Genomic DNA, 15,070 nt, shown 5'->3' on the forward strand with positions numbered 1-15,070 from the left:
TTTTTGAAAAAATTGGAAAAAAGCAGATGAAAAGCTACATGGGTGACGGTTGACGTGTAACTAGACACTGTGACGAAAACTGTAATTGTCATCTCTTGGTTTTGCCCGTGGAGACATGAAAACCTTCATATAAACATTTCATTTTCTTTACATTTAAAACCAAAATGTCAGGAAAACACTAATAAATGGATTACATTTTTTATTGCTGTGGACACAAATGAGTGGCGATGAGCCTGCTAATCATTCAAAAACAAGACGCAGTGGTGCTTTAAACAATCATTTTCTATTTGTATGATAGTTTTATTAACAATAATTTATAGTTGACTTTTTCAAACAAAATCCTAAAAGGTAACAGAGCCCTGACATTAGTTTAAATTATAGCTTCTGTGCAGCAATAGTCTGTGCCAGGCAATTTTAGACAAGATAGCACCTGTTGGTGTGTATAGTTAGATTTTAAACGGCTGTAAAAAAAAAAAAAAAAATTAAGACAAAAATGCACAAATTGCATCTCGACAACATAGAGTAATTTGTATTTAACAATTATTTATTGACCGCATAAGTGAAAATGGATGTTTCAAAATGCCATTTATGTATTGACTCCAATTGTTCACATGGGAGCAAAGTTCAAAATGTTGTAAAAAAAAAAAAAAAACAAACTTAATAAGATACAATTCTGATTTTTTTCAAAATATCATCTACCATGATTCCAAAATTTTGTTTTTGCCGTTTACAATCATTTGGATGCATGGTAGGCTCAGCTTTTTTAATTAAATAAAAATCTCTGGATGTTTTGTGTAGGACAGTCTGAAGTTAAACTGTGGCCAGTTTGTCAATGAAAAGTTGAAGGAGATGGGTTGATGAAATTTGACAGTTTTTTCTAATTAAAACTAATTTACTTCATGACAAGTTTTTTAGTCAATAGGATAAATCTGTATATTTATATTTTAAATGTATACTTTCAGGAATTCATAAAGGCACGACCACCATCACCTTAACATACAACTCTTATTTTGTTAAACTTATGTCATAGCGATTGGATTTTTTTCCCCTCAAACTAATAAAACCCCAAATATTTCAGATTTCGTACAATGGTAATTGTATCCCCCTTTCATGGGGGATACGTTAAACATATCCGTAGACTGCCATTCTATAGATACACAGCGCCCCTCATTAGCCAGTTTAGGTCACGTGATAGGTGCACCACGTGGCTTAAAGTTCCATCATTTGTATTTTAGCTCATTTATTTTTAGCTACCCTGCTAACCCTTTTATTTTATCCCTAACCCTAACTGTAACTCTATCCCTAACATTATCCCTAAACCTAAAATGTTTATTTTTGTCAGAAATTTACTTTTAAAGGTGGAATTTGAAAACTTATCTAAACTCATAACTTTACTACCGTTAGTCATCTTACAGGACCAAACTGGATTTGTTCGCAGCAGACACTGTTTTTCTAATCTCAGAAATGTTTTTAATGTTGTGTATAACACTTCTCTGAAGCTTTATTAGCTATTGATGCCAAAAGGCTTTTGATAGAGTTGAGTGAGATTACTTGTTTTTAGTCTGGAAAGATGGATTGGATTAAGTTACTGTAATCCTCCCAACAAGCCTCTGTCAGAACACATAGTTCAAACTCAGTATTTTTTGTTTATTTCGCTCCACCAGGACGGCTGCCCATTGAGCCCTCTTCTTTTCGCTGTGGTCATGGAACCTTCGTCAGCTGCTCTAAAGGCTCACCCACATTTATGTGACATAATAAGAAATGGGCTGGAGCTGATTGTCGCTCTTAACACGGATGATCTTTTTTTTTTTTTTTTTTTTACTTGTCTGCACATGCTGTCAAAGGTCAACACTACAAGAAGTGCAATCTTTTTTTAGACAGCAATGCATTTTATTTTTTTGTTATTGCAATTAAATAAATTGCATTATTTTATTGCATAATTGGCATTCACTATGGAAAATATGAAACATTTTCTGACCTTACCTTTGCTGAAGGTCTGGTAGCTCAGGTGTTGGTCTCCCATCTTTTAAAAGCTGTTGTTTTTCCTCAAAAGAAAGTTTCTTTATCGTCTCTAGCACTGTCATCCTGCCTGTAGTGTTATTCCGCCCCCGAGCTAGAGAACGTAGCAGGCCATGTTCTATGAATTCACTAATGCACTGTGAATGTATGTATAGCATTTAGCATAGCGCGGTTACGTACAAAGGCAGCATAGAGAGCTGCCTTTTTACGTAAATGGTTTTCATCTTGGGGAACTGACTGCACATGCACAAACACATAAAACATGCTATGGGGCCAGAGGCAGGGCAGCAATGTGCTTTTGGGAGACGGCGTGGCCTCCTCCTGCCTTACAGTAAAGTGAGAGTGTGCAGCGTCTCTGCAGTACCAGGAAATAACGATGTTTAGTAGGGATGTAACAATTAATTGTAAGGCAGTTAAAAATCAATTCATAGGTATCACGGTTCACATCGATACTGTGAAAATTGAATCGCAGTACTTTTTTAAACAGCAGAGGGCGCTATATATTCTTCTCTTGTCCTAAAGTGTTGGCAGGTGGGCGGAATCTGCTACTACTTTCTGGCCGCCTTCTACTCTTAGATATGTTCATAAATGATTCCTTACTCCTTTAGCACCGAAGTAATATCTGTACTATTACGTGAATATCTGTAAAAGTCACGTTTTTCTATTAGCTCTGTCTGGTAGCGCGTGGCATCTCTTCTTCACTGCTAGAATATCTGCATGCCAACCGACCACTGGGTTACCAGCACCCTCTGTTGGTCCAAACTAATATCCGATGTAAATACAGTGCAGACTGTTTTTTTTTTTAAGTCCAATTGTTAAGGCACAAAATACATTTTCAGTTGCACTTCTAAAAAGAAAAATAAATATTATGCAGTTTTTGCATTGTTTACTGTAGAACCAGAATTTAAATAAATAGGCTTTTTCTTCATTTGTATTATTGCTTTATTTTATTTCATTTAAGATTTATTTTTAGTTAAATTGCATTGTTTTGAATAGTTTATCAAGGGATTATTTTGACAATGAAAATAAAAGGAAAATAATACAGTATTTTCTAAAATAAAGGAATATTTTTCAGTCATCATTTGTCTACAGTCCCATTTTGTAAAATAAATCGTGAATCGAATCGTATCGGGAGTTGAGTGAATCGTTACGTCCCTAATGTTTAGTCATTTGGGGTGTGAAAAGCACAAAATGCTGAAACTTTCAAACTTATAGGTACTGCAGGCTATCGGAAATGTAAAAATAAATAATTTATAATTATATTATAATTAAAACAAATAATCAAAATATAAATTCACCCTTGGGTAAGCACTGTCTACCTTGCCTACCCTGACTGCATGTCACTGGCTACATTGTATATAGCATAACATTATTATGTTTTTTAAGTGTGCAGGAGTAGGGGGTACATGGCTTCAGGTTAAATGTCTGAAGGGGTACATGAGTGTGAAAAAATTAGGAACCGCTGCTTTAAAACAATTAAAATTGACATTAAATTTAAACATACCTCCGAGTGTGCCTGACTATCGACAAGAGGTGCGAGTGGAAGTGAAATCAAAATGTTGTTCGATGCAATCGGTTCCACCAAAGTTCCGTAGTGAAACGAGTGTTTGACTTTGTATTGGGTGCCAAGTGTAAAAATTTAGTATAAAAGTTGTAGCTAACACATTTTCATTATTCTTCTTACTTTTCTCATATTTAGCACATTTTCCTACATTTAACACAACATTTAACCACATATATAGAGGTTAAAAAAAAAGAATTAAATCTAAATATTTAAATCTAAATCTAAATGGTGTTATATCTAAATATTAAATCTATATCTAAATTTTAAATCTAAATGTTATATGTTACATCTAAATGTTCAATCTGAGTCTAAATGTTAAATCTTATATATAAATGTTAAATCTATATCTAAATGTTTAAATCTAAATATTAAATCTAAATAATATATGTCAAATCAAAATGTTTAAATCTAAATCTAAATGTTATATATCATATCTAAATGCTTAATCTTATATCTAAATGTTAAATGTTAAATCTAAATGTTAAATGTTAAATCTAAATCTAAATGTTGAACTTAAATGTTTCGCATTTAAGTTCGAGCGCACGGTCATGGCAAGTGGACGAGCTGCCCTTCACAGTACACTCCCGCAACACAACAGATCTCCTAGTTTTAATGTGGTTAAGGTAGCTGAATAGATATGGAGATTCGCTTGAAACCACAAGGTCTTGGGATCAAACCCACCTTGGGCCATCTTTTTAGTTTTGTCTTTTTGGGGATGTTTAGAAAGTTGTAAAAATTTTCATTTTCATTCACGAAATAAAAAAGGTGGCCTATGGTGAGTTCAATCCCAAGACCTTAAGCTTTCAAGCGCAGTGCCTTATCTATTCAGCTACCGTTATAATTACTGTGGTGCACTGTTGTGTTGGAAGTGTACTGTGAAGGGCAGCTCGTCCACCTGCCATGACCGCGCGCTCGATCTCCGCCGCCAGGAGAGAACCAGCCATACATATCACCCAGGCAGGCATCAGTGAAGGGTGAAGAGGTGGGTGGGATCGGCTGTGTGTGTCTCTGCTTGTGTATTGGTTGAGGTTACAAGGGGCGGGGTCAATTAGTATATGTGCAAAACATTTAAGTCAACATTTAGATTTAGATTTAATATTTAACATTTAGATTTAGATTTAACATTTAACATTTAGATATAAGATTAAGCATTTAGATATAATACATTTAGATTTAATATTTAGATTTAGATTTAAACATTTAGATTTAGATTTAACATTTATATATAAGATTTAACATTTAGACTTAGATTTAACATTTAGACTTAGATTTAACATTTAGACTTAGATTTAACATTTAGATAGAACATCACATTTAGATTTAGATTTAAAATGTAGATATAGATATAACATATACCATTTAGATATAGTTTTAATTTTTAGATTTAAATTGCTTTTTTTTTTTATGGGCGACCGTGGCTCAGGTGGTAGAGGGTCGTCTTCTGATCGAGAGGTTGGGGGTTCGATCCCAGTACCTGACTATGTGTCGAAGTGTCTTTGGGCAAGACACTGAACCCTAAGTTGCTCCCAGTGGTCGACTAGTGCCTTGCATGGCAGTCCTGTCCCACTGGTGTGTGAATGTGAGAGTGATTGGGTGAATGAGCTGATATGTAAAGCGCTTTGAGACTGCTTCAGTGTGGTTATAAAGCGCTATATAAAATCAAGTCCATTTACCGTTTACCATTTGATCTCTATATATGTGGTTAAATGTTGTTTTAACCATGTTGTTTAAAATATGAGAAAAGTAAGATAAATAATGAAAATGTGTTAGCTACAACATTTATACTACATTTTTACACTTGGAACCCAATAACTTTGGAAAGCTTGATGAATGTATTGTGAATGCAGGCCCCAATGGTCCAGCCAATGGAAGTTTTTTCACATGTTTTTTTTTAACTTTTGATGAATGATTTAACATTGCGACACATAAACCATAAATAATCAGGTCATTGAAACTTTCTTATTTACTTCATCATACATCTGCTAACAGAAACGGATTTTGACAACATTTTAACCAAAAAATAGACCTTAAGACCTTATTGAGAACAATATTATTATTATTTAAAATCTTAGATCAAAAGATGACTTATCTTTAAGTTTTTGAGCAGCTTTTATTTCACATCTTTATCTTTTCAATGTTATTTTTCATGTGCATGTTAACGCCATGAGGCTTGAAGGAGGTCAAAGTGGCTCCAACTTTGAAATTGGTTCATGTGGATTTGATTTAGAACTGACTTTATTTGTTGTCTTAAAACTATTGATATATAGATCCAAAGATCTGTTTTCTACTTAAAGCACTCTTAAATCCCATGACAACTCGCTCTGGGCTGAGTGTGGGCCTTGGCTGCTTCTGGCCCTGGTCACTGGCAGGTGCCCACTGGGTGGCCCAAGGGTACAGCACCGGTTCCCCCTTGGATGGGGGCTTCATCTCGTTGGCTGGGCACCCAGGGATGGGTATTAGTGGGACATCTTGGAGGGCTGGTGGTCCCTGGGGGGTAGCTCCTTGGATCCTCTCAGTGGTCTCTGGGTCTCGTGCGGTGTTATGGCTTCCAATAGCGGCTACATGCACATTTTTCGTGGATGCAGTGTTGCGTCGGGGGCAAAGGGACAGTTGTCTTGCACCTACAAGTGACAGATTTTGTATGTAATGAAATGTTTCTAAGCTGTGTCACATCTTCTCCTTTTGCTGGCTTTTATCTTTGTTGTGTCTGAGCAGTGGGATGTTTTCCTCCTACTTTTTTGTCTTTGTATGTCACTACAATGGCACAGCACATTAGAAGCAACGCAGTTTTTCAGCAGCACGACCAAAATAGCTTCATGCTTGGCCTTCTTTTTAGTGTCTGCCCACACTACTTTTCTTGTGGAACCCCACCCACTGACATGTAACACTGCCCTCTCTTTTAAAATCTTGCCCCTAATGAATACCGATATACCTAGCGTACTCTTTCTTAGGGAGGGCTGGTGATATTCACAATTATGTATGTAAAAAAACATGTTTATTTTTTTTGGCAAGAATTAAACATGCATAGCTGTCACAAAAAGAATACTTCATACATACTGTTAACCCCTTACGCAAGTTCAAATCCTGTTGGAACTACTTTTGGGAAAATTTACACAGAGAATATATTGAAAAAGACACGCACGCACACACGCACACGCACACGCACGCACACACACACACACACACACACAGGGAGGCAGTTAGATTACATGGTGAAGCTGCCCAAAGGTATCAACTTTGTAATTTAAATGTCTTAGGATCATATGTTGGGTCATTGAAAATGTGCTTTGGATGTTGGATGTATGTTCTTCACAGGAAATGAGCCAAGGCCAATGAGTCAGAGTTAAAAAAAAAAAAAAAAAAAGAAAAACATAAATAATCATATTTTTCTTTTGATGAAAGAGGAAAAATGAGTCCAGCAGACCTGAACCCCACACAAGGGTTAAATACTGACTGAATTTCAAAGGAAGGAGGGTGACATCCAAATGCTTAAAGAGGATTTATGTTACCTGACAAAGGCAAATGGGAGCTGTCCCATAGTGATGCATGAGTGTAGTAAATTCTGAAGATGATTGCTTTATAGGGAAATTGTTTCATTATTGGACATCTCCTAAAATGTGGTTCCCTTTTACAACAGTTTCAGGGGCCTGGGTCATGACAGTTATAAACTGATTAATTCATGTAACAGAAGTTGTTAAAAAACAAACAAAAATAAACCTCTTTAGATCTTTTTTAACTCATTAATTCAACTTGAACCACTGCAGGTACACAGGTGTTCCTGTTTTTGAATCACGTTTCTTGCTGGGGAAACATTTTGGCTCAAGGGAAACATTTAAAGCTGCAGTATGTAATTTTTTATTTTTTGCTTAATTTGGTCATAAATCTATAATCTACGGAAGAGTATTAGGGCCACAATGATTACCTTTGCGCATGCTGTAATTCAAAGTTTTCTGAGAGGACACTGGACCTCTGCACCTTCTCTTTGCTCTGTATTTCTGTATTTAGAACTCCAGGAGCATAACGCTACTTTTCAGCCAATTAGAGATCTTTTATTTTTACAAACAGAGTGCTCCATGAGCTGTTTTGGGGCATTACTATTGGCTGCCTGACTAAAGGCAACGCACTTTCATGTCCTATTTTAGTAAAAGTGCAATGGCGGACCTTCCAGCAGGAGAACTCGTACCAGTGTTATACGGTAAAAAAAAGCAGAAAAAGTAAGACCGTGGATAAGAAACAATATAAAGTCCCAAACATACTGAAGTGGAAAGGACTCTACGGAGGCTACTAGGATTCAGAACAGACGTCCGTGGCACGTGCTGTCCGCCCCACATACTGGTTTCAGATGGATAATGATAACAGATGGGATAAACCGCATATAAACCTAAGAGAAGCATATCCAAGGACATGCACAATTAATTTGCAGTCTGGACGTGAAGTGGTGTGGGTCTGCTCTGAATTTGCAGCTGGGATCACTGCAGCCACCTGTAAGTTTTGTGGTGGGAGGTGCTGACAGCAGCATCTGCTGCAAACTGAGGACAGTAACTACAGAGTATTCATACGTGCATTCATGTCAGAGTCTCTCAAACATCAGAAAACTCTCCAATGATATAAGATATAGTCACTACATTTGGCACTGGGGGGGGTTCCATACAGGTCTAACGATTCTACATTCTGCAGTTTGTTGCTAAATTGAGTTGTGGCTTAAACAAGGTAACAAATTGCAAAAAATATGTGGAATTAATTTCCGATTTTTAGACATAAATTCGTGAATGTACTTCTTGAATTCTGTTCAAATCCGTAAAAAAAGGGTGCTGACAGAGCACAGGTACAGTCTGTTTAATATATTCAATAAATGTGTGTGACATACTTAGTCTTTCTGATCAGCCAGAAATGCGCACTAAAAAATAAAAATGCACAACGATGTGCGTTTTTACTGAGTGGGCAGGGCCATCACCATATGGGTCCCTGAGCAAAACCGTTAACCGTTAACTCCATATACAAACAAAGGTGAGATCATAAACAATTTGCAATTTTGACTAAAAAAGACAGATATCAGCAAAAAAAACAACTTTAAAAACATTTGAACTCATACAAAATAATCCTTTGTTTTTGTTTTGTTTTATGCTATTGTATTTTTGACCAGTATGTAATTGATTAAAACATTATTAAAAGATTTTTTTTACAGATAAATGTTTTAATTAGGTTCTAAATTGCAATTAATTCAAAATCAGAATCTTTGTCTTTAAACACCAGTATAACAAAAATACATTTGGACTCTGTTTCAGTGACTTGGGCTTTTTGCACTGTTTCAGTGCAAGAATATACAATAGCAAAAATAAAATACAAGGAAAGTAAAATTACAAGGAAATAAATGCTCCCTATTCCCAAATACGAAATTACATTAAAAAAAAAAAAAAAAAGTTGCACAATTAACCTTCTACTGGATTAAAAAATGTGTACATCTGACTCCAGAGGAGTCAGTGCCTCTCCAGTCATGAACCTCACCTCACATAACTGATTGCTGGGTGGTTGAGCACTTAGTGACATCAGGGTTTTTTTTAAACGAGTCTCATCACTTGTTTGTAAAGTTGAACAATTCTTCACATGAAGTGTTGTTTCTGGGTTCCAAGGCTTGATAGGCTTCGGCCACCCCATGGGAGCCACAAAGAAAGGCCTGGTCAGTAAGCAGCCATCACAACAGGATGGACGCCTGCTAATCTTTAACGATCCACCTGACAACCTACACCCTCAAGTATAAAACCAACCACCCACCCTGCCAATTTACCAATTCCAGAGTTTTCCATTGAGTAAAACAGTGTGTTCTATATCAAACCAGACTCACAGCAGTGGTATCCACAATATGCAAACTTTGTGACTGCTGTAAATCTGCTAAAAAATGTGAATCTAAAACCAAACAAAAGTCTGTCTGCACTGTGCAGGATAGAATGAGAATGAGCCAAACGGAAATGTTTTCATGACGTTCCACGGGAAATGGCAGTGATAGATACGTTTATGGATGGAAACAAATAAAGCCAAGATGGTACCTTTGACAGCAGTTATTCAACTTGCTGCAACAAGGCAGCTGCTTTTCTTCAGGCTTTTCTTCTTGCAGCCATCACAATGAGGCAAACAGGGACACAGGGAGCTGACACTGTGACCCCGCTCCTATGACAATGGTATTCCCATTTTATTACAGTTTACTATGAAGATCCCCCCTAACATTTTTTTGTTATGACTTCAAACACACATGGAATCATTAATCTACTGCTTAAGAATGCCATTTCAAACTCAAAACATGTCAACACACACACTTGACTTGAGGGCGCTCAGAAATTCAGATCATTACATTCAAAGATTTATAACAAACCAGCACATCACCCTCTTTGCCTGTACAGGCAGTTAAATACCACCTCAATCTAATTTCATGATTTATTTATGAACCGTTTATTGCGCAATTGTAGAGTTTTTTTTTTTTATGAAAAGCTTTTCAGTCAGTGTTATTTCTAGAGTGGTGTTCTATAGAACAATTTCAACAATTCATTTTTACGTTTGAGTCATTTTATCATGGTACAACAAAAACACAAGTCTTGTTTTAGATCCAATGCATTACAGCTTTAGCCTCAAGCCTGGCTTCACTATGGTATAGTTCAATAACCCTAACTTCAATCTGATTTTTAAAACCAACCCTAGTAATGAAAGCTGATTATATGAATATTAGTATAAATGACAAATATCACACCCTTTAGAGATGGCAGAGACTCCAGGAAAGTACAGTATCTACAGTAAGTCAGAAGCAGAAGGTAGGGTTAGTCCATGGGCTAGAAGGGCCGACCTTGCACCACCTTTCCTTGGGTGCCCTCCACTCTTTGAAACCTGTAGGCGTGCACTGTAGCTTTTCCAGTTCAACATTTTTAAAGCCAAAATACAGCGCTTACATTAAATCTTACAAATTTGACGTCATTTGGAGCCAGAGTCTGTGTAGTAGGGTCTAACGGGAGGAGCCCTGGAAACTGCCCTGATGAGTTACGTAGCCCAGCTATATGCCACAAACTTAAGTATTTTTCCCACTGGAAATTCTACCAATGTCTTGTTCAGATGATCAGATCATAGGGGTTAATACTAGTACTAGTAGCTCAAAAAAGACAAAAAAAAACTGAATGGAAAACTTTAATGGCGTCTCGGCTTTCCTTCACGACGTAGCTGTTTATGCTATTCACAAAGAAAGCTACGCAAGATCCGAGGCTGTCAATCATTGTCATATATGACGTCAAATCTCGTTTTTCAACCTCAAATAACTTATTTAAAACAAACTTCACAGAAAAATGAGCACTTGAACACAATGTAGGATGATAACTAATGATCACAGCAGAGTTTAGGTTTGGAAAAAAATTATGTGACGAGTATTTTAACTTTACAGTTTGACCCAAATCCCATCCGTTATCACTGAGGAGGCGGGGTTTATGACCTATACTGCAGCCAGTCAGCAGTGGCGCTCTAAAAATAAAACCTTCACTTCCTCGGGGGAATGTCCCAAAAATCTTTTTTACAGTCTATGTTTGAAGCTAGTTTTATGCAAATGACATTATTTAGTAGGTCACCAGAGGTCAAAAGGTCACAGATTTATGAAGGGTTGCTTAAAAATGGGCACTTCTTCGTGAATCCTATAACATGCAATATTCTTCTTGTAGTACTTTTTATTTTAGACCAGATTTGACAACTATAAATCACCCATGTTTCATCATTTTTTTTACAAAATCATTTTGAGACAAACAGAAAAAGGGCTTATTTACAAAATACAAATACTGCTTATTGACAGAATATTATCTAAAACTGCACCAACTTGGTTTTTCTATTCCAAAGTGTTACTACTGAGAATGATTGTGCTAGTATATTGAAGCCCTTTAATTTAGTTGTTGATATGGATAAGACCTGTATCCATATCAACAATCATTCCACACTGCTACATATCTAGTGTAGGTGGCTATACTGGCCTAACACATCTAGCATATCGTCAAGGCCCACACATTCATGCATGCATGTAGCTACTGTATATGCTACTTGGTGTATGTGTCTAATTGATTTATAACTTTCACTTTCACTTCAAGTGACATTTAGATGTTTGCTTTTAGGTCAATCTTACCTTGATTACTGTAAAAATAGCTACTTAATGTGACGAACTTGAAACATCTTCTGAAATTGGCGATAATTGATATGTGATTACATAATCTCTCCTGGTCAGTTCTGGTCAGACTGCCTGAAGCAGGCCAGATACCATTGTACACTGATAGCATTAACCAAGGTCTCTTCTTGGAGGCTCTGTCATTGTTATGACTACCACTATCAGCAACATACAGAACTCTGAGTGCACAGAACAACAGATTCATTGAAACACACACACAGAAACCACTGAATCCCAGACCGGTCTGCCTCTAAAACCCTAAACCCTAATACTTGACTCCGTGTCATTTAATCCAAAACCGCCATAACAATAATCTCCAGATAAAATCTATCATGCTTCACATGCAATTGTTTTCTACTCTGTTGATGAAAAGGCTTGATAGATGGCAGCACTGCTGACTCAAAGGTCTTCAATATACTGTACTAGTGCAATCATTAGGAGTGGTCACATTTCAGAATGGGTTAAGAAAAACCAAGTTGATTTTAGATAATATCCTACCAATAAGCAGTATTTTTTGCTGACCTTGTAAATTATCCCTTTTTCTGTTAGTCTCAAAATGATTTTGTAAAGAAATTATGAAACATAGGTGATTGTAAAATCTGATCTAAAATAAAGTATTCCAAGTATTATGGGAAGAATATTGCATTGGTTTTTAGTTGGATTTACAAAGGGGTGCCAAATTTTAGGCAACCCTCCAGATCAGTGACTTTTTGACCTCTCTCTCTCTCTCTCTCATATATATATATATATATATATATATATATATATATATATATATAGACATCACCTGCTTGGTAGCTGATCCTTCACGGGGCGTTTTTATGCATACCTTTGTATGGTGGCCGAAAGGGGTAAAGGGAAAATGCTGCTTAATTCCTTTTAGTTTTTATATCGTTATCATATTTTGTATCATGAGCCCTATTTTGTATTTTGTATTGTATCGTGAGTTGACTATTTTGCTACACCCCTAATATCCTGAGATCCATAAAGCCACTTAGGACTGAGAGGGCTGCAGGAATTGACCGGGACAGGCGGAAATAACAAATGAGATCATTGTCCTCGGGCGTGCTGCTCCCGGTGCTGCTTCTATTCCGGGTCCTTCTGGCCTGGGGTCTGGTCCCTGCTGGCTCTGGGCCCACTGGCGGGTGCCCGTTCGTTGCGGCTCTGGCCTTCTGCTGGGCGTGGGCCTTGGCCCCTCTGCTGGGATCTCGGGCGGGGGGCTCTCTGGGCCCTCCCCTCGGGGAATTGGGTGCGGGGGTGGTGGGGTGGGGTGGATGTCGGTGGGGGGCCTTGAGGTTGGGGGCTGGGGGCGGTGGCGGAGTGCGCTGGCTCCTCGGCTTCTAGGTGCTTTCTCGGGTGTGTATGTGGGGGGCGGTGGCTGCCTCTCGTCTTGGTGGCGTCTGGGGAACTGCTCGGCCGGGGGGGGGGGTTGCCTGGGCTCGCTGGCCCCCGCTCTCTCTGCTATTCTGGCTGCGTCCTCGAGTCCGGGGCAGCGCTTGGGTTTACAGTGGCAGTTTCTTGCACATACATTGGTCTACGATGCACTAGCATACCTTTGAATGTGGGATAAAACTTGTAGTGGGCTTAACTTTAGACACGTTGATCCCAAATACCTGTTTCAGGTGTTACCACTCACTCCTTCCCTCTGCCCACAGCCACCACCATTATAGTTAAGCCTCACGCCTACAACTTCACATCTCACTTTACAGTAATCAACTCTTCCCCACCCTTCCATTTCTCTTCCTTGAATCGCTCCTCCCTGCTCTCTTCCCCCTCCACCCCCTCACCTAGGTGTAACACTGCCCTCTCTTTTTATATTCTCCCTTTAATAAAGTGTTTCTTACCCTTCCTTAGGGAGGGCTGGTGATGGTCACAATTAGTGTTGTGTTCAAAACCACACTTTCCGAGACCAAGACTTGCCCGAGACCAGAATGCACCGAGACCAAGACAAGACCAAGACTTTCGGGAGCCGAGACCGAGTCAAGCCGAGACCGAGACCAAGACCAAGACCATAAACATTATTTTTTTCAATTTAAAAAAATCTATAAATAAATAAAATTATGACAAGGTTCGACAGTTAAATAACATTCTCTCTTTAATTTTAGTTTATTTTAAATACATTTGACGGACAAAAAAGGTGCCTGCAAAAAATTTACTAAAATATTAAAACTACTACTGCTACTGATAAATTCACAATTATTCTACATATTGAAAACAAGATTTTTATGTCAGCTGAATGTACAGCAAGTGTTTAAAAGCATTTCTTCCAAGAAATAATGATTCTTGATTCTGATTCTTTGAGTTTTGCAGGTCAACAGGTCACAGATTTCACAAGATAATTTTTTAGTTTGAAAAAGCCTTTACACAGGCCATTTTTATTAATTCACTTAGTTGATATAGTTTAATTTTTTGCTGTAATGTAACTAGGATATTCAATTAACAAAGGTTTCCAACTGTAACTGTAAAAGTGAAACTTTCTGAAATAAAACTACAAACAAGTTGTCATCAGTCTAAAAAACAAAGAGCTACAGGTAGATGTGAAACTAAATAAAACAAACTCAAACCCTGGAACAGTCATGTGACAAATCAATCAATAGTTCTAGTTGAGAAAGATTATTATTATTCTGGATACAGTGAAAACAGAAACTATAAAAAATAATTATATTGAACCTGTTTATATTGTGGGGAACATATTATATACATACATGTAATTGGAGTCTAAAGCCACAAAAAAAACACCACTTTAAAAAGAAAATAGACTAATATAAGACCTCTTTACAGTTATTTGACTCATTCTGGCTTGTGCATCTCTGCGGCGATGACGCACTGGTGACGACATAATCCAAGATGGCGGCGGCCCGGACTACAGCCGACATTATGTAATAAAGCCTTAAAAGACATTGATTTAATGAAAAGAGTGGATGGACAGAGGCATAAACATGCAGACTTTCACACGGACACACACTGACTTATTAAACACACACGGACCTCAGTACACACGGTAAACGGAACAGGCTTCACCGCTCGGCTGGCACTAGGACCCAGAAGCAAGAGTAAGTGCGTCCCCTATCCAGCCTTCACAGGCTGTAATATCAGTTTATCATTTTACCAGTTATTAGAGCTACTGTCTTTACCAGGGAGATAATATTTATTACTGGTGATTGTTTTCTGGAGTTTTACTGGGATTTTTACCGGTGATTAGTTCATATCTCCCTTGCGCTCCGCGGTCCAAACTGACACCGTAGCCACACACGTCACTCAGTCACATTAAGGAAGGTTGTGGTCATTATACAGGGTGGATTAAAGAA

The sequence above is a fragment of the Gouania willdenowi genome, chromosome 11, assembly GCF_900634775.1.
Source record: "Gouania willdenowi chromosome 11, fGouWil2.1, whole genome shotgun sequence".
Classification (NCBI taxonomy): Eukaryota; Metazoa; Chordata; class Actinopteri; order Blenniiformes; family Gobiesocidae; genus Gouania; species Gouania willdenowi.